This window comes from Oryctolagus cuniculus, chromosome 7 (genome assembly GCF_051225735.1).
Source record: "Oryctolagus cuniculus isolate XC-2025 breed Fujian yellow rabbit chromosome 7, ASM5122573v1, whole genome shotgun sequence".
Classification (NCBI taxonomy): Eukaryota; Metazoa; Chordata; class Mammalia; order Lagomorpha; family Leporidae; genus Oryctolagus; species Oryctolagus cuniculus.
Genome location: NC_142873.1, coordinates 589,427 through 613,519, shown reverse-complemented (window position 1 = coordinate 613,519; position 24,093 = coordinate 589,427). Strand labels below are relative to the sequence as shown.

At 38.1% G+C, this 24,093-nt stretch overlaps 2 pseudogenes; both read right to left on the bottom strand.

The window, feature by feature from the left end:
- Window positions 1-3,937: 3,937 nt before the first annotated feature.
- LOC149125244 (inducible T-cell costimulator-like) overlaps window positions 3,938-24,093 on the bottom strand; it is a 44,279-nt pseudogene continuing 24,123 nt past the window's right edge.
- On the bottom strand, window positions 20,061-20,184 carry LOC138848122 (U4 spliceosomal RNA; annotated as a pseudogene).

The following is a 24,093-nucleotide window of genomic DNA, read 5'->3' as shown; positions in this document are numbered from 1 at the left end:
AGAGGAACAGCACCTTGCAGATCACAAAGGCAAATTTGTGGAAAGAAATTTCACTGAGTTTCTCTTTTTCTTGCCAGGGTAATAACGGCTCTTATTTTTCCTGCACTATTTAATAATCTCACATAGACATTCTTTTACCTTTCCCTTTTTCATATCTGTTCAAACATGGACTATAGCATAAATCAGGAACTGTCAAGCTCAGTGGGCTAAGCAAAAAACAGATGTTATATCTTTAGCATTTTTATATAATTATTTTTATTGCTATTTTACCACTGTCTCCAACACTTCCAACCTTATTGTTGTTTTCTTCTCTCCATAAACCAATCTGATGATAATATTCCAAGAAAGAGGGCTTAAGGTGGGAATTGGTATTCAGCTATATTAATCTGTATTTATTAACTAAGCTTGCTTGCATGAAGATTTTAAGGAGGAGATGGTTGCAACTGAGGCATTATTTTTAGAAGGAAGTAAATTGAATTATAGCAAGTGGACTAAAATGCATTCAGGCCAGAAATTCATTTACTGAAAAAATAATGATTTCTTTATGATCATGAACACACACTCAAATATACACACACAAGGAGGGAAGTTAGAACCAAAATACCATAGGACACAGAATCTAATAAATTGGCCTTTTTTAATATTAACAAAATGAAAGTTTCCAGTGCTTTTTTTTTAAAGAGTGTAAAAACTGGAGATAATACTATGCCTACTAAACATCTGATTGGGGCCAATTTATGAAAATCAATGGTTTATAAATGCTTTCCTACTATTATCTTTGCAAAAAGCTATAGCTTGTAAAAATGAATTTAGAAATAAAGTTATATTGGACTGTAGTATTAGCAAGATAAATAAATGAGCTTTCATGAAATTACACAGGAAAATATGTTTACATGATAAAGGTTTGACTTCCACCAAGAATTTTAAGTCAATTCTACCTCTTAGTTTTAACATGCCCTCTGAATGCAAATCTGTGTAGTTTATATAGTTCTTTCTGTGGGTATGAAGGAAAAGTATCACCCACAAAGTAAACTGTGCATGGTTTCATCCTAACATATTCTGAACTTTGATAAGATTTATTAAAATGTAATTTTTAGAAATTATTCTTTCTTACCAGGTAAATCTTGCACAAATACCAAAACTTAAATTCATAAAGCTACCCTAGACATAGTTAATGGCAAAAGAAATAGTAAAATTTGAAAATGCCAAGCAAAAACATGTTAAAACAGCAAATTACAGGGAAAACATTCCACAGTGTTGTACCTAGTGTGTTTCTGATGCTCGTGGAAATGGGTCATGTTGAAATACTAAGATTTCTGATATTCAAGAGGAATTTCAAACCCAAATGCTGTGGAAGTCAAAGCCTGATTCTCATTAAGCACAATTCAGAGTTCTAGAGATTTTCAAACCCAGCAGACTCTATTTTAGATTGTTTCTCCGTATTACAAAACCATTGGTTTAAAATCAGCTCCTGATTTTCATTCTACATAGAGTCACTTTATTTGGGGCTTTCTGGGAGCCACTATCTTCTTTGATGGAAAATCTATTATTTGACCTATCTGATGTTAATTATTTCTTAATAGCCTATGAGTTCCCTAAGATAGTATTACCAGAAAGGCAGATATCCCTCTCCTTGAGTTCTTCTTGACCTGTAGATTCTCTAAGGAGAGTCCTCTGTGGAAGAAAGATTATTGGTTTTGTGAAAAGAGTAGCATATCTGTTTTCTTGGGATTTGAGCCTTTATCCCTGCTACATGAAAATCATCAACTCCACCACATTTTTAATTGTTATAAAGATGAGCATATGGCTGCCAATAAAAGCATGGAGATAGGTGAATACAGGTCAAATGGTGATCTCACTTCAGCTGTAAATATCTTGAAATCATCTGCTGATAGGATAAGCTCGAGGCAGTTTTGGAACCACATGAGACAGAATCTTAAAATGAGACTCCTTATTTATGTTAGCTGAGGCCCTAGACAAAGGATTTGAAGGTGAGAGAATAAAACATGATCTAGTTCTTACATGAGGAGGAGGGGGAAATGAGTTACATGATTTTCAAGATATTTAACCATGTCTAGTTTATAAAGGATTGGGAGTGTATGAGTCAGGGAACAGACTGGTCTTCCTGTCAATAAAAACAAAAACAAAAACAGAGACTAGCTACTGTGCTAAGTGTCCTATCACACTTCCAAGGGGAAGGAGTCAGGATGCAACTCCCTTCATATGATCAGGAGAGAGGGGCTTTCAGAAGATTATCTGGGGAGCATAAATAGTGACTCCTGCCATGTTGGACTTGAATCTGACTCATGCCCAAGACTGATTGGCCACATGTTTTGAAAGTGGAATGACAAAGAGATGGCTTTTTTAAGTGACCTGTATTCTTAGAGTTTGTAAGAACAATTGTTGCTTAAGTTTATGTCATGGAACAGAGGTGGTCCATGTGCACAGGAGAGATGATACAGATTGTCTTAGACCCATATACCTGAATAGAAAGTGTCAGTGATGCCAAAAGTCAAGTGAATTACCATCTTTTCTAGCATAATAAGTGAAGAGAGAGCTTAACTAAATCAGATTATCTGCAGGTACCTGTCACATCCTATTTCTCCTGTAAATGGTCAACCTACATTAGGATTGAATTGGGAAAAAAAGGTAGCTATAATTTTGATTATTGAAAGTTTTTATTATTTTACTAAGATTAGATGTGCCAATGGTGTATTTTGATCACCTGTTAGTGAAGAAAAACATCAACTCTACCCTAAATTTCATGAACAGACATGGGAAGCCCCATAGAATAAATTAAAAGACATTCTGAATGTCAACAGTAAAGTTTCTTTATAATAAAGAAGTTTTTCTTTTTCAGCCTAATGTGTGTGTGTATGTGTGTGTGTGTGTGTGTGTGTGTGTGTTGGAAAATGGTGATCTTGAAAGAATAGAAAAGTTTGGTGTTGGGAAAAAACATTGCTAATTTCTTTTGATCCTCAGATTATTATCTCTGGCTCTAGGGCCAGTAAATCAATGCTTTATTCTTGGCCCTGTCCATACTTCAGTGAGAAAGTACTAAAGTCAGACAAAAATCATAGTTATCAGGAAGATTTTCATCAGATTATTTTATCCATGTAATCTTTTCTCCTCTTTAGAAGCCCTTCTACAGCTTTACTTGATTTAATATCTCCCTACTCTCTGTTTTTGCCCAGAGCTCAAGTAACGGAATCAAAATCAAGGAGAATTGATTAACCTAAAAACTCGATCAGATTTTTACTAAGTATCTGAACGTTCCTGATAGTATTTTTAAGAAAGATTTATTTACTTATTTGAAAGGCAGAGTTACAGAGAGGCAGAGGCAGAGAGAGAGAGAGGGAAAGAGAGAGAGAGAGAGAGAGAGAGAGAAAGAGAGAGAGGTCTTCCATCCGCTGGTTCTCTCCCCAGATGGCCGCAATGGCCAGAGCTGAGCTGATCCAAAGCCAGGATCCAGGAGCTTCTTCCAGGTCTCCTACATGGGTTTAGAGGCTCAGGACTTGAACCAGTTTCTACTGCTTTTCCAGCCCATAGCAGAGAGCTGGACTGGAAATGGAGCAGCCAGGACTTGAACCAGAACCCATATGGGATGCTGGCATTGCAGGTGGCGGCTTTATCTGCTACAGCACAGTGCTGGATGTGCTTTAAAGAAAAAAAATGGCTGCTTTAAAGAAAAAAATAAAATAGTTGTTTTACTGCATTGCTAAAAGTAGGCCTAGACAAAAGGATTTCTTCCCAGTGAGGTCTGTTTGTTGAGTGCATATGAGATGGACTTTCTATAAAGCTAGTTGCAAGAAGGTGTTTGTTCTGAGAAAGAAGCAGCACCAAGGAAATCTGTGCAAATCCTGCTGGCTTTTAGAGTCACAGAATGAACAAAACATGAGCAGGAGATGGATGTGGTCCAATCAAGTCAAGTCGGACTCTAGTCGAGGAAACAAGGGACTCTCACTTCAAGTTGAGGGGACCCGACCAATATGTGCCATGCCCAGGTGCCTGAGAGTTCTGTCAGTGCATATTTTTTAGCTGTGTTCACTGCTGCTATGAACACGTACTCACTATTTGGGTCATGCACACTTGATTGATATTTCTCTTTTGTAAGCTGAAAAATAAATATGCATTCAAAAATGTAGACTACTGCAAAAGCTGCACATCCTATGGGTAACCAGAACTTCACCTGGCAACAGAGCTTGTGATTCCTAAATATGCAAATACTCTCCTCTGAGAATCTCTACTTGAAAAGGAGGAGGGTCAAAAATTGATAGTTTGCAAAAGTAATAGCTGGCATGAGAACTGTCCAAATTATATAGGAAAAAAGAAACTGTTGTTGAATAATTGATATTGACAGAATTTCAGAGCCTTAATGGACACCGTGTTTCCACTCTCCTTTGTCTGCCTGAAGTCACAGAGGACTTGCCTCCCTGTCAGCAGCTGCATTTTGAATTGCAGGACAATCTCGGGGTATTTGCATAAAGTTTGAACACCTCCATTCTGAAATGTAAACATCTCATACTTGGCAGAGTCATTGATGTCTCCTTAAAGCGATTCCAACACAGCCAAGGAAAGGTTAATGTGTCTGGAGTTCTCTGCTGAAGACCTCACTGCCAAGCCCCATCTTTGGGCTTTAAAAGCTGTGGCAGGGGCCGGCGCTGTGGTATAGTGGGTAAAGCCACCACCTGCAGTGCCAGCATCCCATATGGCTGCAGGTTCCAGTCCAGGCTACTCCTCCTCCGATCCGGCTCTCTGCTATGGCCTGCAAAAGCAGTAGAAGATGGCCCACATGGGAAACCCAAAAGAAGTTCCTGGCTCCTCATTTCGGATTGGCGCAACTCTGGCCATTGTGGCCAAATGGGGAGTTAACCAGTGGATGGAAGACCTCTCTCTCTCTCTCTCTCTCTCTGACTCTCCTTCTTTCTCTGTGTAACTCTTTCAAGTAAATAAATGAATCTTTAAAAAAAAAAAGCTGTGAAAGACTAGTTACAAATACTGGCAAATTTTCAGATTTCCTTAATTGATACCATCTTTAATTTACATTTACAGAAAAGGTTGTTTTTTAAATCTAATTATAATGATCTACTTCTCAGCAATTTCCCTTTTATCTCTGTCATTTTATTATTGTTCTGACCAAACTACTGATTTCTTTTCACAGTAATGACAATATATTTTATATTGTAAGGTGTGTATCACTTTTAAACTTTCTTTTCTTTGAATTTAGGCATATCACTTATGAGCATCTTTAGTATCTTAACTGAAGGCAGTACTTACACTGTGAAGCTGAGTCATCAGCTTCCTCAGAGTTCTATAAGTTGTCCTGATGAAGTTCATATACAAAATTTTTCAGGGCTATCTTTGTCCAATGTAGTCATTCACAAGTACCAGGTAATATACTTAGTACATTTCTTGATTGTTACGGAACTTTAAATTTCACTAGATTTAAAAGTTAACATATTTTGAGCTAATTCTAATAAGCAGCACAATCTTTGACTTATAATTTTATTGTTTTTTAAAAAATATTTCTTTTTTAATGTATTATAATAGTCTACTTTTCACTAGCTTTCCCATTATCTCATTGCCTGTCTATTATGGCTCCTACTGAATTGCTCATTTCTACACACAGTAATCACTTTATTTCATAAAAATCCAACATGTTTTTATTACTGTCTTTAAGATTACCATCACCTGTATTTTTCTTTAATATCCCAGTGTATTCCAGACCTGCCACTGTGAATTCATGGCCATGTTGGTTAAGTGTTCATTATGAGGTCATGAACTCCATCAAAATTCTATAAGTTGTGCTAGCAACCGTCATGCACACATGTTTTCAGAGACATTTTAGACCCACATGATAGTCACTCTTTTCAGGTACTTTTTTAGGCTCCTTTCAGGTTCTTTTCTATATTTCATGAAATTCTAAACTTCCCATTAATATATGAAAGTTTCAATAGAATGAGTTAAAAATCCATCTATTTTAAAGATTTCTCTGATAAGTGTATGATCTTCATTTGATTTACATTTTGTGAAAATAATTTCATTTTCCTTTTTAAGGTAATTGTTATCATTTCCAGTAATTTCCCTCATATTTGCTTGTCATTCTGCTACTACTTCTAGAAAATAATTGTTACTTACCCTGGTCACAGTGTATTTTCTTTCTCTCTTTCTTTCTTTCTTTCTTTTTTTTTTTTTTTGACAGGCAGAGTGGACAGTGGGAGAGAGAGAGACAGAAAGGTCTTCCTTTGCCGTTGGTTCACCCTCCACTGGCCACCACGGCTGGCGCGCTGCAGCTGGTGCACCGCACTGATCCGATGGCAGGAGCCAGGTACTTATCCTGGTCTCCCATGGGGTGCAGGGCCCAAGCACTTGGGCCATCCTCCACTTGCACTCCCTGGCCACAGCAGAGAGCTGGCCTGGAAGAGGGGCAACTGGGACAGAATCCGGCACCTAGACCGGTACTAGAACCCGGTGTGCTGGTGCCGCAAGGCGGAGGATTAGCCTAGTGAGCCCTGGCATCGGCCAGTTTATTTTATTTCATAACACCTGGATCCTCTTTTTATGTATTTATTTTTTGTGTGTGTGTTTGAGCTTATATCACCTACATGTATCCTTGGTATCCCATTTAAAGCTAATCTAACCACTGTGAACTTGAGGTCATCTTGGTTGTAATTTTTAAAACTTTTATTTAGTAAATATAAATTTCCAAAGTACAGTTTATGGATTACAATGGCTTCCCCCCCCAATAATTTCCCTCCCACTTGCACCCCTCCCATCTCCTGCTCCCTCTCCCATTCCGTTCACATCAAGATTCATTTCCTTTCTTTTTTTTTAAATGTTTTTTAACTTTTATTTAATGAATATAAATTTTCAAAGTACAGAATATGGATTACAATGGCTTCCCCCCCATAACGTCCCTCCAACCCGCAACCCTCCCCTTTCCCACTCCCTCTCCCCTTCCATTCACATCAAGATTCATTTTCAATTCTCTTTATATACAGAAGATGAGTTTAGCATACATTAAGTAAAGATTTCAACAGTTTGCTCCCACACAGAAACATAAAGTGAAAAATACTGTATGAGTACTAGTTATAGCATTAAATCACAATGTACAGCACACTAAGGACAGAGATCCTACATGAGGAGTAAGTGCACAGTGACTCCTGCTGTTGACTTAACAAATTGACACTCTTGTTTATGGCATCAGTAATCACCCTAGGCTCTTGTCATGAGCTGCCAAGGCTATGGAAGAGCCTTTTGAGTTCACCAACTCTGATCATATTTAGACAAGGTCAGAGTCAAAGTGGAAGTTCTCTCCTCCCTTCAGAGAAAGGTACCTCCTTCTTTGATGACCCGTTCTTTCTGCTGGGATCTCACTTGTGGAGATCTTTCATTTAGGTCCCCCCCCCCCCCAGAGTGTTTTGGCTTTCCATGCCTGAAATACTCTCATGGGCATTTCAGCCGGATCCGCATGCCTTAAGGGCTGATTCTGAGGCCAGAGTGCTGTTTAGGACATCTGCCATTCTATGGGTCTGCTGTGTATCTCACTTCCCATGTTGGATCATTCTCTCCCTTTTTGATTCTATCAGCTAGTATTTGCAGACACTATTCTTGTTTATGTGATCCCTTTTGTTCTTAGTCCTATCATTACGATCAATTGTGAACAGAAATTGATTTTTTTGACAGGCAGAGTGGACAGTGAGAGAGAGAGACAGAGAGAAAGGTCTTCCTTTTGCCATTGGTTCAGCCTCCAATGGCTGCCGTGGCTGGCGCACTGTGGCTGGCACACTGGGCTGATCCGAAGGCAGGAGCCAGGTGCTTCTCCTGGTCTCCCACGGGGTGCAGGGCCCAAGCATTTGGGCCATCCCCCACTGCACTCCTGGGCCATAGCAGAGAGCTGGCCTGGAAGAGGGGCAACTGGGACAGAATCTGGCGCCCTGCCCAAGACAAGAACCTGGTGTGCTGGCACCACAAGGCAGAGGATTAGCCTATTGAGCCATGGCACCAGCCAAGATTCATTTTCAATTATCTTTATATACAGAAGATCGATTTAGTATATATTAAGTAAAGATTTCATCTGTTTGCACCCACACAGAAACACACAGTGTAAAATATTGTTTCAGTACCAGTTATAGCATTACTTCACATTGAACAACACATTAAGGACAGATCTCACATGAGAAGTAAGTACACAGTGACTCTTGTTGTTGACTTAACAATTTGACACTCTTGTTTATGGCATCAGTAATCTCCCTAGGCTCTAGTCATGAGTTGCCAAGGCTATGGAAGCCTTTTGAGTTTGCCAACTTCAATCTTATTCCAACAGGGTTGTGTTTTGTTTTTAAAGAAACTTTCATTGGCCACAAAATTGCATAAGTTTTTCTGACAATTTTCATGTATACAATTTTTCAGAGACTTCTTTGGCAAATTTGGTCATTCTCCCTTTCCAAGTATCATATTTGATGGCAATTATGAATTTTTCCAGAACTATGACATTTATCTTTGATTTCTGAAAGTGTCAATAGTTTAATTCAAGTTACTGACACTTTTCCTTCATGGTTATAATGGTTTTTGATGTGGATTTCTAAATTTTGTGAAAATTTTTGATTTATATTCCTTCTTAATATATTGTAATTATTTAGTTTTCAGCAATTTCATTTATATCTGTTGGTCACTCTATATTGCTCTTACAAAATTGCTCACATCTTTCAAAGTGATCATCATTTATTTATTTCATATCATCTGCATGCTTTTTCATCTGTTTTATAAATTGTAGTTAATACTAATACCTGTATATTAACATCCTAGTGCAAGTCAATCTTAGCAGTAGAATCCCATGGCCATCTTGGTTGTTATTATGAGGTCCCCAACTCCATCACAATACTACAAATGTTCCTGGCTACCATATTTTACACATATTTTTAAAAATATCTTAGACTCATTTGATAATTCATCATTTTCAAGTTTTTTTTTTACTTTTTCTGGACTTTATGGAATTTTAACTTTATCTTTTATTTTTAAAGGTTCTAATAGAATATTTCCAGATATAGACATCTTTCCCTCAAGATTTTTGTGGTACATTACAAATTTCCCCATACCTCTGGCCCCTTATCCCCTAATAATATCTCATATCATTATACTTATATACTTATCACAATTAATGAACCACAGCTACAGTTCTAAACTTTTTAATCCAAATTTCTTTTATCTCTTCCACCCAGCCCAGAGTCTGTCAATTAACATTCTGTGTTTAGAATAAGTTTTTCTTTTAATATTAACTTCCACATGCAAAGGAGAACAAGCAGTTTTTGTGTCTCTGAGTCTGGCTTATTTCACTCAATGTTATGTTCCCTATTTGTAGCATCTATTTTACTACAAATGACAGGACTTCATTCTTTTTATAGTTGAATAATAGTTCATTGTGAATATATATCCCATTTTCTTTATCCATTCATCTTATTAAGCATATTTGGTTGATTCCATATTTTTGTTATTGTGAACAGTTCTGCTATAAACATGGTGGAGCAGAATCTCTTTGATACAATGAGTTTAAATATTTTGGATAATACTCAGTGTTGGTATCATTGGATCATATGGAAATTCTATTTCTAGATTTCTAGGACATCTCAATATTGTTTTCAATAGTGACTGTATAAAGTACACTCCTGATAACAGTGTATAAAATTCTACTTTTTCTATATCCTCACCAGCATATTAATGCTCTCTCCTTTTTGATAATAATCATTGTGATAAGGGTGAAGTGATATTAATTTGCACTTCCCTGATAGCTAACATTATTGAGCATATATATGTGTGTATGTGTGAGTGTGTGTGTTGATCATTTGCATTTACACTTTTAAGAACTGTCTATTCAGGTCCTTTGCTCATTTTTTAAATATGTATTTATTTATTTGAAAGTCTGAGTTACACAGAGAGAGGAGAGGCAGGGAGTCAGAGAGAGAGAGAGAGGTCCTCCATCCAATGGTTCACTCCCCAATTGGCCACAATGGCTGGAGCTGTGCCAATCCAAAGCCAGGAGCCAGGAGCTTCCTCTAGGTCTCTCACATGTGTGCAGGGGCCCAAGGACTTGGGTCATCTTCCACTGCTTTCCCAGCCAATAGCAGAGAGCTGGATTGGAAATGGAGCAGCTGGGTCTCGAACTGACATCCATATAGGATGCCGGCACTTCAGGCCAGGGCATTAACCTGCTGTGCCACAGTGCCAGCCCCTCTTTGCTCATTTTTAAACTGGATTGATTTTTGAGTTACATATGTACTCTCATATTAACCCTTTGTTGGAGCTTGCAAATATTTTCTCCCAATTTTTCAGACTTCTCTTAACTCCCTGATTGCTTCTTTTGCTGTGCAGAAGCTTCTGAGTTTGATATAAACTCATTTGTCTAGTTCTTCATTTGTCAGTATTTTGGGGGTCTTATCCAAGAAGTCATCATGTTACACAAATATCTTGGAGAGTTTCCCCCTATATTTTCTTTCAGAAAGTTCAGAGCCAGAGATTAAAATCTTAAATTTAGGTTTTTGATCCACCTTGAGTTGATTTTATATATAATGAGAGGTTAATACCACACACACACACTTTAGTTTTGAAGAACTGTTTATTGAAAAGACTACCCCTTTTTAAATGTACATTCTATGGAACTTTGGTCAAAAATCAGTTGCCTGAATGCACATGAAGTGATTTCTGGACATTTTATTTTCTTCCATTGGTCTATTTGACAATTTTATATTATTACTGAAACTTTGTAATATGCTTTGAATCAGGTACTATGATGCCTCGACCTTTATTGAAAAATGAAATGACACAGATTGCTAGGTACAAGATCAATATAGGGCTTGGCATTATGGCATAGCATGTAAAGCTACTGCCTACAAAGCCAGCATTCCAAATGGGTACCAGTTTGAGTCCTGGTATCTCCATTTCAGATCCAGCTCCCTGCTAATAGCCTGGGAAAGCTGTGGAAGATGCCCCATGTTCTTGGACCCCTGAACCCATGTGGGAGACCAGAAGAAGTTCCTGGTTTCTGGCTGGCTCTGGCCTGGCCTAGTTTAGTTGTTGTAGCCATTTGGAGATTGAAGCAGTAGATGGAAGATTCTCTCTCTCTCTCTCTCTCTCTCTCTCCTCTTTCTCTCTCTCTCTGTAACTCTGCCTTTCAAATTAATAGAAAAAAATTAAAAATTATTTTAAATGAGACATATCTATCCATCTAATCAACAGAATTGCTATGTACAAAGAAGACACAAATAGGAAACAATTTTAAAGGACACAGACAGACTAGAAAATGAATACCCATATGAGAAATGAAACAAGGAAGGACTAATCTATGTAATATCTTCAAGTGTTATTTAAAAAATATACAGTAGTACATAATTCCTATCAGTTTGTTTGACAAAGATTTTAAACAAAGTTTGAGAAAACATTGTATTTTCATCAAAATTGATACAGGCATTTCTTTTTGGTGATTTTAGCTCCCACATAAAAAGGAGGACCTGTGGTATTAGTCTTTCTGTGTCTGTCTAGCATGTTTTTGTTTTTGCTTTTTCGCTCAAGTTTACTTTGCTATTCTGGGTATTTTTTTCATACATATTTTTGGATTGTTTTTCTACTTCTATAAAGAATGTCATTGGTATATTGACAGGGATTACACTGAATGCATACTTAAGATACTATAGATTCTTAATGATAATCTTACAATCCATGAGCAAGAAATATATTCACATTTTTATGTCCTTGATGATTTCTTTCATCAATATTTTATAAATTTTATTGTAGAGATCTTTCATTTCTTTGGTTAAATTTATTCCTAAATATTGGATTGTGTTTGTGATATTGTGAATGGGATTTCAAACCTGACGTCTCTTTCATTGAGATCATTGTTGGTACATAAAAATCCTACTGTTTTGGTTTGCTCCCTTTGTAACTGATTTCACTGAACTGATTTATGAATTGTAACAGCTTTTTGCTGTAGTGCTTGGTTTTCATCCAGGTACAACATCATGAAATTTGCAAATGTTAATTTTAAAAGTTTATTTGAAAGGCAATTACAGAGAGGGCAAGGCATAGAAAGAGAAATATTCCATCTATTTGTTCACTCCCCAAATGGCTGCAACAACCAGGCCTGGGTCAGTCTGAAGCCAGGAGCTAGAGATTTATCCAAGTCTCCCACATAGGTTCAGGGGCCCAAGCACTTGGTCCGTCCTCTGCTGCTTTCCCAGGTGCATCAGTAGAGAGGTGGATCATGAGTGGAGTATCCAAGAATCCAACTGGTGACCATATGGGATACTCATGCTGCAGGCGGTGGCTTTACCCATGATGCCACAGAGCTGGTCCCAAATATGGCTATTTTGAATTACTACTTTGCAATTTTAATTACCTTATTTATTTTCCCTCCCAAAATGTTCTTGCGAGTACTTCCAACAATATACTGAATAAGAATGGTGAAAAATGGACATTTTTCTACTATTCCATATTTGAAAAGAGTGATTTCTGCTTTATACTTTTCAGTATAAAAGTAGCTGTTGGTCTGTCTTATAAAGGCTTTATAATTTTGAGATGTGTTCTTTTTAATCTAATTTGTAGAGGATTTTTTTTATTATAGAGATATTCGATTTTATCAACTGCTTTCTGTGTCTGTTAAAATGCTTACATGATTTTTCCCTCATTCTGTTGATGTGATTTATGAGGTTTTTGATTTTCAAATGTTGACTCACCCTTGCATCTTTAGATGAAACCAAACTTACTGTTATGTATAATCACTGGTGTAGCTTTGGATTTGGTTTACTAATGTTTTGTTGAAAACTTCTGCATTTATGTTCATGAAGCATACTGGTCTGTAGTTTTATTTTTTGTGTTGTGTCTTTGGTTTTGGTATTGGTAATGCCAGCTTTCTGAAAAGTATTTTATAGTTTTCTTTTAAAAAAATATTTATTTACTTGAAAGGCAGTTACACAGACGTGGAGGAGGGGTAAGAGAAACAGCAAAAGCAAGAGTGAGCAAGAGAGAAAGAGTCTTTCATCCATTGGTTTACTTCCCAAATGGCTGCAAAGGCCAGGGATGAGCAAATCCTAAGACAGGAGCCAGGAGCTTCTTCTGGGTTTTCGTCATGGGTGCAGGGGTCCAAGGACTTGGGCCATCTTCTACTGCTTTCCAAGGCCATTAGAAGAGAGCTGGATCTGAAGTGGAGCTGCCAGGCTCCAAATTTTCAAATTGGCACCCACGTGGGATGCTGGCATTCAGGCCGGGGCTTTACCTGCTTCTGCCACAGTGCTGGCCCCTTACAGTTTTGTATACTCTAAAATATTTTGCAATAATTTGAAGAGTATTTGAGTTATTCCTTCTTAAATGTTTTATAGAATTTAGGGTTTTCTTTGTTGGGAAACTTTTATTAATTACTACTTCAGTAGTATTTCTTCCTATGGCCTACTTATATTTTCTATATCTTCCTTGTTTAATCTTAATATGTTACACATATTCAGGAATTTATTTGAGGCTTTTAATTTGTTAACACACAGTTCATAGCAGCTTTTTATGACCCATCATATTCTGTAGTATCAATTGTAACGTCTACTTTTCTTCTCAAATTTTATTTATTGAGGTTTTTTCTTCTTTCTTTTGTTACTCTGGATAAAGGCTTTTCTATTTTCTTTATCTTCTTAAAGAACCAGCTATTTGTTTTATATCTCTAATATTCGTTTAGTTTCAATTTCATTTATGACTGTTCTTATATTTACTTTTTCTTGTGCCCTGCTAATTTTTGCCTATGGCTTGTTTTTCTTTTTCTGTGCTTTTTTTTAAAGATTTATTTTTTTTTTGAAAGTCAGAGATTTTTTTTTTTGAAAGTCAGAGAGAAGAGGCAGAGAGAGAGGTCTTCCATTCACTGGTTCATTCCCCAGTTGGCCATAACGATCAGTGCTGTGCCAATCTGAAGCCAGGAGCTTCTTCCAGGTCTCCCACATAGGTGCAGGTTACCAAGGACTTGGGCCATCTTCTACTGCTTTCTCAGGCCATAGCAAAGAGCTGGATAGAGGCCAGCACCATGGCTCACTTGGCTAATCCTCCACCTGCAGTGCTGGCACCTCAGGTTCTAGTCCCGGTTGGGGCACCGGGTACTAGCCCAAGTTGCTCCTCTTCCAGTCCAGCTCTCTGCTGTGGCCTGGGAGGGTAATGGAGGATGACCCAAGTGCTTGGGTCCCTGCACCTGCATGGGAGACCAGGAGGAAGCACCTGGCTCTTGGCTTCAGATTGGCACAGTGTCAGTTGTGGCAGCCAATAGGGGAGTGAACCAACAGAAGGAAGACCTTTCTGTCTCTCTCTCACTGTCTATAACTGTCTCTGTCTCTCTCTCTCTCACTGTCTAACTCTGCCTGTCCAGAAGAAGAAGAAGAAGAAGAAGAAGAAGAAGAAGAGCTGGATAGAAAGTGGAGCAGCCGGGTCTCCAACCAGTGCCCATATGGGATGCCAGCACTTCAGGCCAGGGTGTTAAACCACTGCACCACAGTGCTGGCCACTTTTTCTGGGTTTTTGAGATGCAGCATTAGACCATTTATTTAAGATCTTTCAAATTTAAGTGTAAACACTTGTCATTATAAAGTTTCCTCTTAATACTGCTTTTGCTGTGTTCTATGCTTTGATATGTTGTATTTTCATATTCATTTAAGAAATTTTCTGACCTCTTTTTAATTTTTTAAAATGATACATTGGTCATCATGTTGTTTAATTTTCACGTACCTGTGAACTTTCCAGTGCCCTTTTTTTATTATTATTGATGTCTAGTTTGATTGATTTCAGTCTGAGAAGGTAGGTACATGGTATGATTTCAATCTTTTGAAGTTTTTGAGACTTGATTTCTTCATTAGTAATCAGTGTCAGCATTGTCTACATGTGCCACAGGTTTCTGTACTTCAGCCTTTTGTGGATGTTACAGTATGACTTTGAAGTGGCATGAGCTTCCATAGGTTCTTAGTCCCTAGAGTTGTCAGTCATACTGGGGTTTGTGATGTCTGTATCCACATTTCTGGTCATGCTACCCTTTTCTACCAGGCAAATATGAATTTTTCTGGTGCTTGTGGCAGCAAAATTTATGGCCTTTTTACTATACTATGTGGATAAGACATTCCCCAGGTCCTGATATGTTAGCCTGACTAATATCCAGAAATTTAGCATCATGAGTTCAAGTCCCAAGTCTGGGAAATGTTAAGGAGACATTCCCTGAGTCCTACAGGGTGAATACAGTTTATGCTGAGGGTTGTGTATCAGCAGGTCTGGGTCTGGAGCACTGTAATGCTTATAGGTTCCATTCCCTAGGGTCTAGGTGTATTTACATGACTCTCTGAAATACAGTACACAGAGTGACAGCCCTGGAGATACAGGATACAGTGGGGTCCTTATCCAGGTCTCTCAGGTTGACTGCCAATTATTCCAGGGATTGAATTCCAGCCTGAAGCATGCAAAGATAGGACTGTATAACTCCCACAGATGAGTGTTATTCCAGGGTTTATAACACCAGCAGCAGCAATCCTAGAGCTTCAGATATTGGAGAGAACTTTCCTTTGTGCCTACAAGGCATGCAAAAATGATGCACTGTCCTGCCTTCCAGCACCATGTGCCAAGAGTTTCAGAAGAGGCCTCTTTAGTTCTGGTACTCTGGAATTCTGTATGAGATGCTACTGGTTACTAGCCATATGAGGCTGTGAGAATTTCTCTATATCATACAGAGCAAGCAAGTAGAGCTCCAGAGCTCCTGCAGTTGCAGAATTCACAAGGGCTGTCTCTACCATGGAAAATGCCCATGCTGTTTCTGGGGAATTCTGGTAGCAAAGGGGCTGCTTGCTTCATCCAAGGCAGGTGGAGTACAGTAGCTTCTTAAAAGTAGCTTGGGTCTGGCACTTTAGGGACAGACGAAGGCAATGTGGGTTTTGTCTTGGAAGCAAGGAAGTTGCTCAAAACCCAATCATCCCCCACAAATCTGCTTTCACTTGTAGAAAGCCTCCAAAAGGAGACACTGTATTGAATATTTTCCCATTTTGTATTAAAATGAGTATCTTGGCTGGGAAAGAAGGTTTTAAAACATAGTCTTATGTTTATATAATAAGGTAAATAATTTTTTTACTAACCACTTTTTACACAAACTTAAAGTTATCATTAAATTCTAGAATTAATTCCAAAGACTGAAATGATTACCTCCACTGAGATAGCTACAACCTTATAGCTAATGTGTGCTCTTCCCCTCCGCCCCCCCATTTGTTCAACAAACAGACCCACCAATCATCATTTCACTAGCTGAAAGGCACTAAATAATTTTCTTCATAGTACCACAGGGACCTAATATCTCCAAGTCAAACAGATAATTGGTTTCTTGATTTTGACACCAAGAAATGAATCAGTAAGTTATCAGAGGATGACTTCATAATTGCAGAAGGGTTTTAACTTGCTTGCCTTTTTGGGAAATGAAATTATATTTTCCAATAGACATATCTATCACAGTACCTGACAGAGATGATCAATACATCATCATAAATAAAACCAGCAAGCATACCATAGTGATTATTTGCACTTTTAATGCATTTGTTAATCTTTATTGAATAGATTTATTGTCATACACTGAAGATAACTAGGTAAAAGCTCTGTCAATCATATGGAAAAACATAAAGGTCACTTTTTAAAAGTAAAACTTTCAAGTTTGCACTTAAAAACCAAACTAAACAAAAAGCACACTGGCAAGGTGGTTTTCACAGAATGACACACTATATTCAAAACTGAGAAAATGAAACAATATTGATGCCCCATTCTTAAAAATTAGTCAGATTTTTCCCAACAAAATAAGGTAGACACTCCTAGTGCTGAGTTCTGCTGAAACTTTAAAATATATATTAAAATAAAATTACCAAAAGTGGACAGCTCCACATAAAATGAGAACATATTTACCTAACAAAATTCAGAAAGAGTCCTGATTTCCCCACCACTGAAATCCTGTAAGTTTCATTGGGCTAATGATGCTTCACTGCCCTACTCTGTTATTAGTGGTCAACAAATGTAGATTCTGAATCTACTTTTTTTCTATCCAATTAAAGAACTACATTGGTGATGAGGCAGAAAATGAACAAATTAAATGCAAATATTTTAATTTTCAGAAATTTTGATTTTTTTCATTACTTTACCTCTCCCCAAATTGAAAGAAATATTTTTGAAATGTTTCTAATAAATTAGTATAGAAAAATTATGCTTGGTACATTAACAGAAAAGCTATCCATTTTTTCAAAGTATAGGAATTTCAATTATTTTATTATTTGGTTTGTGGTCATTTGTATTATCACAATCGCCATAAAAATGATAACTTCAAAATTAAGCCTACAAATAGAGATAAATAATTATATTTTTATGGATTGTCCATGAGGCAAATGTTATCCAAACATCTCTTATAGATTTCCATTATTCATTATTCCTGAAAAATCACTTCAGAGACAAAACAATTTTTTGGTTCAAATTTGTGACAACATCTTAATACTTCTGATAACTATAATCAATAGCAGGTAGTAAGACTTGTTTTCCGATGTGTTATATTAATGTATTTAAGTAATTAATAATGTATTTTAAGATAATTCTATTAATGTGTAAGTTTAGTGAAGAAATCTTAATAACACCAGAGGTTGCTTAAAAGTGAAAAAATACTATAATTTGAATGAAACTGGCTCATATTGAAGGTTCCCTTCCAAAAGAGAAATTCTATAAATCAATAAACTTAAAATTTGCTTTTATTACTAGGCATTTATCTTCATAAAAATATAACATTTAATTTATATCTAATAGTTTAGTTCATTTGTATATTATAAGTACTACAGTATTTTTCTTAGCTTATTCTTAAAAAAAAAAAAAAAAAAAAAACTACAAGATAACACTTTGGGTCTCCTGAACTGAAAATAATGAAAATGTTGTTCACTATGAAGTGCTTAAAAAAAGTACATAGGCTGGCACCATGACTCACTTGGCTGATCCTCTGCCTGCAGCGCCAGTACCCTGGGTTCTAGTCCTGGTTGGGGCCCCAAGTTCTATTCCTAGTTGCTCCTCTTCCAGTCCAGCTCTCTACTGCTGCCCAGGAAGGCAGGAGGATGGCCCAAGTGCTTGGGCCCTGCACCTGCATGGGAGACCAGGAGGAAGCACCTGGCTCCTGGCTTTGGATCAGTGCAGCACACCAGCCATAGCAGCCATTTGGGGGGTGAACCAATGGAAGGAAGACCTTTCTCTCTGTCTCTCACTGTCTAACTCTGCCTGTCAAAAACAAATATAAACATATGACCTTGGGAACATTTTTGAAGCACAAAATCCCTGACATGACACCAGAAGTACATAAGGACATTTAACACACACGGGTCCTTTCTAGCATGTCACATGACAACTTGTAAGATTTTCTTGGTAATACTCAGGCAATATGCATGTTTGTGATTCAGAAAATCTGATGAGGTTGCAAGCAATGAAAATAATAGGTGATCCTAGTAGGAAAAAAAAGCTTGAAGTCCCTTCCTTCTTTCCTTGAAAGCCCTAAGAAAGGGTGCCTTCTTCCACATGAGGGGCAGAAGGGCTAAATCTCAAAACTAGGTGGGAGGAGACCTGGAAATTTAGGGACCTCCTGCTAGCCTGCATGCTCTGTATTAAACACGGTTTATCCCCTCTGAAACTCATGGGCACGGTTAATCCAGTGATGAGAAATTCAGCAGTGAGAACAGGTGAGGCCCTGCAGGAAGTGATCAGGATAAATCCATTCATGTGTTCATGGATTAATGCCTTATCCCTAGGGGACTGCAACATAGACCACTTTGGATTGGCCCCCTCTGCACCCCTTCTGTCTGTCCACTGGTTTCTGTGCCACCCCAGGCCTCTACCAACAAGAAGACCATCACCGGATGCTGCCCCTAGACCCTGCACCAAAACCGTGAGGTCAATAATACCTCTTCCTTCTCACGCACCGAGCCTGTGCTGCTGCACGATTAGCAACAAGAAAACTGACCCAGACCCCTACGCCGAGAGGACTGCTTGAGATCTGCTGCCTCACTCAAGGAAATCGGGTCATACAGGAAGTTCAAGTTCTTCCTCACCACACAGAGATTGGAAAGCTGATGACCCAGGGTTCAAAGAAGCTGCAGGCGGGGACTGCACACCACCCCGTGGTCCTGACAGCCAGCCCACTGCATACCGAAGTCCTAGCGTCCTCCTGAGGGCTCCTGCGGTGTGGGAAACACAAACAGTAGCACTGGCTGAGCCTCCTGGACCCCCTCTCAGGAGGTATACCTTGTTCGATGACCGCACTTTGTGCAGTTCTTCTTGTCAGTATATACACTTTAGAAATTGATTACAGCAGAAAACACATATGAACATACATTTTAAAAAAACTTGTCCTTTAGGGAAATTTTAGACCTATAGAGCTAAAGAAAAAAAAAGTACAAATGTGAACTTTTGAATAAACATCTAGCTTTCATGAATGCATGGTGTTATAAACCACACTGAATATATCACTGAGAACCAGAAGTAAATTGGACTGTCTTATTTTGTGATTTGAAATCTAACATCCTTTACTTTTCCTGCATAGAAGGTAAATTATGTTGTGATATGAAACTCAGTCTAAGTTTAGATACACAGGGGCAAGTTGCTTGCTCTAATGAAAACAAATCTGTTAGATCACTTACCCCAGATATTCCACTACCTTTAAAATAATATATCTATCATAGTGCATCATGAAGAAAATATATTTATGCCTAAAAATTTAAGTACAACTATTACAAACTGTTTAACAAAACTTAAAATTGTATGTTTTCAATATTGTGAAATGGAACATTTTTCTTTGCTTCCCAATAAAAGCATGTCGCAGTTTTATGTCTTGAGAATAAGAAGTGAGAGTTTATAAAGTGAAATACATTTTAAGGAGAGAATTTATAATGTTCATTTTTGAACTATTTATAAAATGTTCATTTTGAAATGCATTTTTACTTCATTTGCATTTTAAAGTTGTAACATTATCTATATATAAGTATTTTCATTCATCCTTACTGGTTATTGCAAACTACCACCTACCAGAATTAATTGCTTCCAACCATTTACAATTTGTTTCTTGACTTCAATTAACAATAATCGCACCTCGGATAAACCTCATTGGCTATGATACTGCCACTGTGCAAAGCTGTCTCTTCACTTCAAAGAAAAATAATTGATATATCTCTTGAGAAAACAAGTAAAAATAATTTGGCATCATTTTACAAAATTGAAGTCCACAGAACTCTAAAACAACTGCAGGAATATTCTATAAACATGTACTCATACATATTGTTCTTACAATAGATTCATACCCATGTCACATGAGAGGAATTCCTTGCTCAACTTCAAAATTTTCACATTCTTATCAGTATTTAATATGGTGACTGTAGTTGGCACAAGAAATTCTCTTTTTTAATATTTATTTATTTGAAAGTCAGAGTTACAGAGAGGCAGAGGCAGAAGTGGTCAGAGAGAGGTCTTCTATATGCTGGTTCACTCCCCAGATGGCTGCAACAGTGGGAGCTGCACTGATCTGAAGCCAGGATCCAGGGGCTTCTTCCAGGTCTCCCATGTGGGTGCATAGGCCCAAGGACTTGGACCATTTTCTACTGCTTTCCCAGGCCATAGCAGAGAGATGGATTGGAAGGGGAGCAGCCAGGTCTCAAACCACCACCCATGTGGGATGCCAGTACTGCAGGCAACAGCTTTACCTGCTGTGCCACAATGCTGGCCCCACACAAGTGATTCTCTACAATTAAAAGAAGAAATTTGGGTATGATCACTTTTCTAGCCTTCTTTTTTTTTGGGGGGGGGCAGAGTGTTTGAATTTAGACTGACAAGGATTCAGCCCACTGCACAAAGAAAAATGCCTAAATATTAGAACATTGCACCTGACCCCTCCTCAGTTGTTCTTCTATATGGGATTTCTTAATGACTTACATGATTGGAGATATGGGAAGCAGTAAATGAGCTACCATACTTCCTTGTGTTGTACTTAGGATGTTTTTAGGATGCCTACAAATGAACATGAGTTCTTGTCTGCCCTCATTTATACTGTAAATTTAGAACATAATCTGTGCACTGCAAGTGACTAGGTAAGGATACAAGGTACTGGGGCAACAGAAGGGAGTCTTTTTTGCTAAGCACCAAGACTAACAACTCTGTGGGCTATAAAGCTCACATTTCCTTCCATGTCTGCTTTAAATCATTCAGAATTCAGAGAAAGTAGGAATGTAAGTTATGAACACTCTTCACTGCCACAAATTTTATGATACTCATGAGTTTATATTCAGGAATGACTTAAAATTTAAACAAAAACACCATAGTGAATTTTGAGGGATTCATCAATATCTATATTTGTAATTAAAATTCACATCTATAATTATATCTACTTCCACATGATTTGACAGGAATTATTATCTGGGATGGGTATTTAACAATGCCTTTTATAATTTTAATATTGTATCAAAAATAATCCTTGAAACACTTGGGAAGTTGATGCTATAAACATGTTTACCCCAAAATTAAATATCTTGGAAAAAATTTAACTAAAGATGTGAAAGATCTCCACAATGGAAATTATAAAACATTAAAGAAAAAAAACCAGAAGAACACACAAGAAAATGGAAAAATCTTCCATGTTTGTGGATTGGAAGAATTAATATCATAAAAATGTTCAAACTATCCAAAGCAATTTATAGATTCAATGAAATCCCAGTAAAAATACCAAGGACATTATTCTCAGATTTGTATGGAAACACTAGAGACCCCAACTAGCTGAAGCAACTTTAAACAAGGAAAATAAAGTCAGAATCATCACAATACTAGATTTCAAGAATTACTACAGGGCCAGGGCAGTTATAAACAAAACAGCCTAGAAGTGGCACAAAAATAGACATGTACACCAAAGAAAGAAAATATAAACCACAGAAGTTAATCAATGCATCCACAATCAACCAATGAACTGAAAATCAATCTCTGAAGAAAGGATTATCTCTTTAACAAATGGTGCTAGAGAAATTGGACCTCTATATTCAGAAGTATGAAATAAGACCTGGATTAGCACCCTATACAAAATAAACTCACAATTGATCAAGGATCTACATCTATGACCTGATATTATCAAATTACTAGAGGAAACCATTGGGGAAACTCTGCAAGACATTGGCACAGGCAAAGATGTCTTGGAAAAGACCCCAGAAGCACAGGCAATGAAAGAAGAAAGCCAAAAGCAAAGAAGCTTCTGTGTTGCAAAGAAAACACTCAGCAGCAAAGTGAACGTACAGAACGGAAGAATATAGTTGTACTCTATATAATTGATAAAGGGTTAATATCCAATATCTACAAAGACCTGAAGGGACTCAACTACAATAAAACTTATTGTGGCATAGCATGTTAAGCTTCTGACTGCAGTGCCAGCATCCCATATGGGCAATGGTTTGAATCCCAACTGCTCCACTTCTGATCCAGCTCCCTGACTGTGTGTCTGAGAAGGCAGCAGAGGATGGCCCAGGTGCTTGGACCCCTGCACCTAGAGGGAGTTCCTGGCTCCTGGCTTTGGACAGGCTCATCTCTGACTGCTGTGTTCATTCAGGCAGTGAACCAGCCGATGGAGGACTTCTCTCTGTCCATCTCTCTCTCTAACTCTGCCTTTCAAATAATTACATACATACATACATACATCTTTTTAAAAAAGAGATGGGGGAGACAGGGAGAAAAAGAGAGCACTTTCATTTTCCAGGTCACTCCCCAAATGTCTGCAATGGCCAGGGCTAGGTTATACTCAATCCAGGAACCAAGAGATTTATCCAGGTCTCCCCCATGGATCACAAGGTCCCAGGTACTTTGTTATCTGCCACTGCTTTCCCAGGTACATTTCTAGGGAGCTGGATTGGAAGTGGAGCAGCCAGGACTTGAACCAGCATCACAGGTTGTAGCTTATCTCAGCATCACAGGTTGTGGCTTATCCCACTATGCTACATGCCAGCTCCTGTCCTGTCAAAGTTCTAAACTTCTATCAAAAACCACCATGACTGTGCACAGACTCCCCCACTGTGTGGTTGTGGGCCTCTTCTGGTCAGCATTTCAGAGAATTTTCTGCAAGAGCATCGATCATTATCTTTAAATAAGTTTAAGTTACCAATGTGCTCTAAGGCCATGAACTTCAGACTAGCTCTCTATAAGGAGAGTTGTATAATATCAATTACAGGAACAGGCATTTGAGCACAAAATGCTCAGAGCAATTTGGTGGTTCCCCACTGCTTCTATTGGATCTCAGACTGAATCACTCAAATGTGGTGTTCAAAATTTTAATGTTAGCATTTGAAAGTGCAGTATTGGGTCCAGCACTGTGGCACAGTGGGTTAAAGCCATGGCCTGCAGTATTGGCATCTCATATGGATGATAGTTCAAGTCCTGGCTGCCCCACTTCCAATACAGCACCCTGCTAATGCACCGAGAAAGGCAATGGAGGATGGCCCAAATGTTTTGGTCACTGCACCGATGGGGACCCAGAAGAAGCTCCTGGCTCTTTGTTTCAGCTTTACTCAGCCCCCAGTTATTGCAGCCATTTGGGAACTGAACCAGCAGATGGAAGATTTCTCCCTCTGTCTCTCATTCTCTCTAACCCTGCCTTTCAAATAAATACATAAATAAACATTAAAAAGTGCAATATCTTAACTGTTGGTGATTGTAGATGGATACAGGGAGAAACATACAAAATTAGTATATGAACTATTGTAAGAAATTTCTTTATATCAAAATGAACAGTTGGGATTCAAATGTTAAAAATATGCCATTTGCAATACCCCTAAAAATAAGTATTAATCTGGGGTCAGAATTGTGGTGTAGCCGGTAAAGCTGTCACCTGTGGTGCTGGCATCTCATACAGGTCCAGTTTGAGTCCTGGTTGCTCTACTTTTTTTTTTTTTTGACAGACAGAGTGCACAGTGAAAGAGAGAGAGAGAGAGAGAAAGGTCTTCCTTTTGCCATTGGTTCAGCCTCCAATGGCCGCCACGGCCAGCGCACTGCAGCTGGTGCACCGCGCTGATCCGAAGG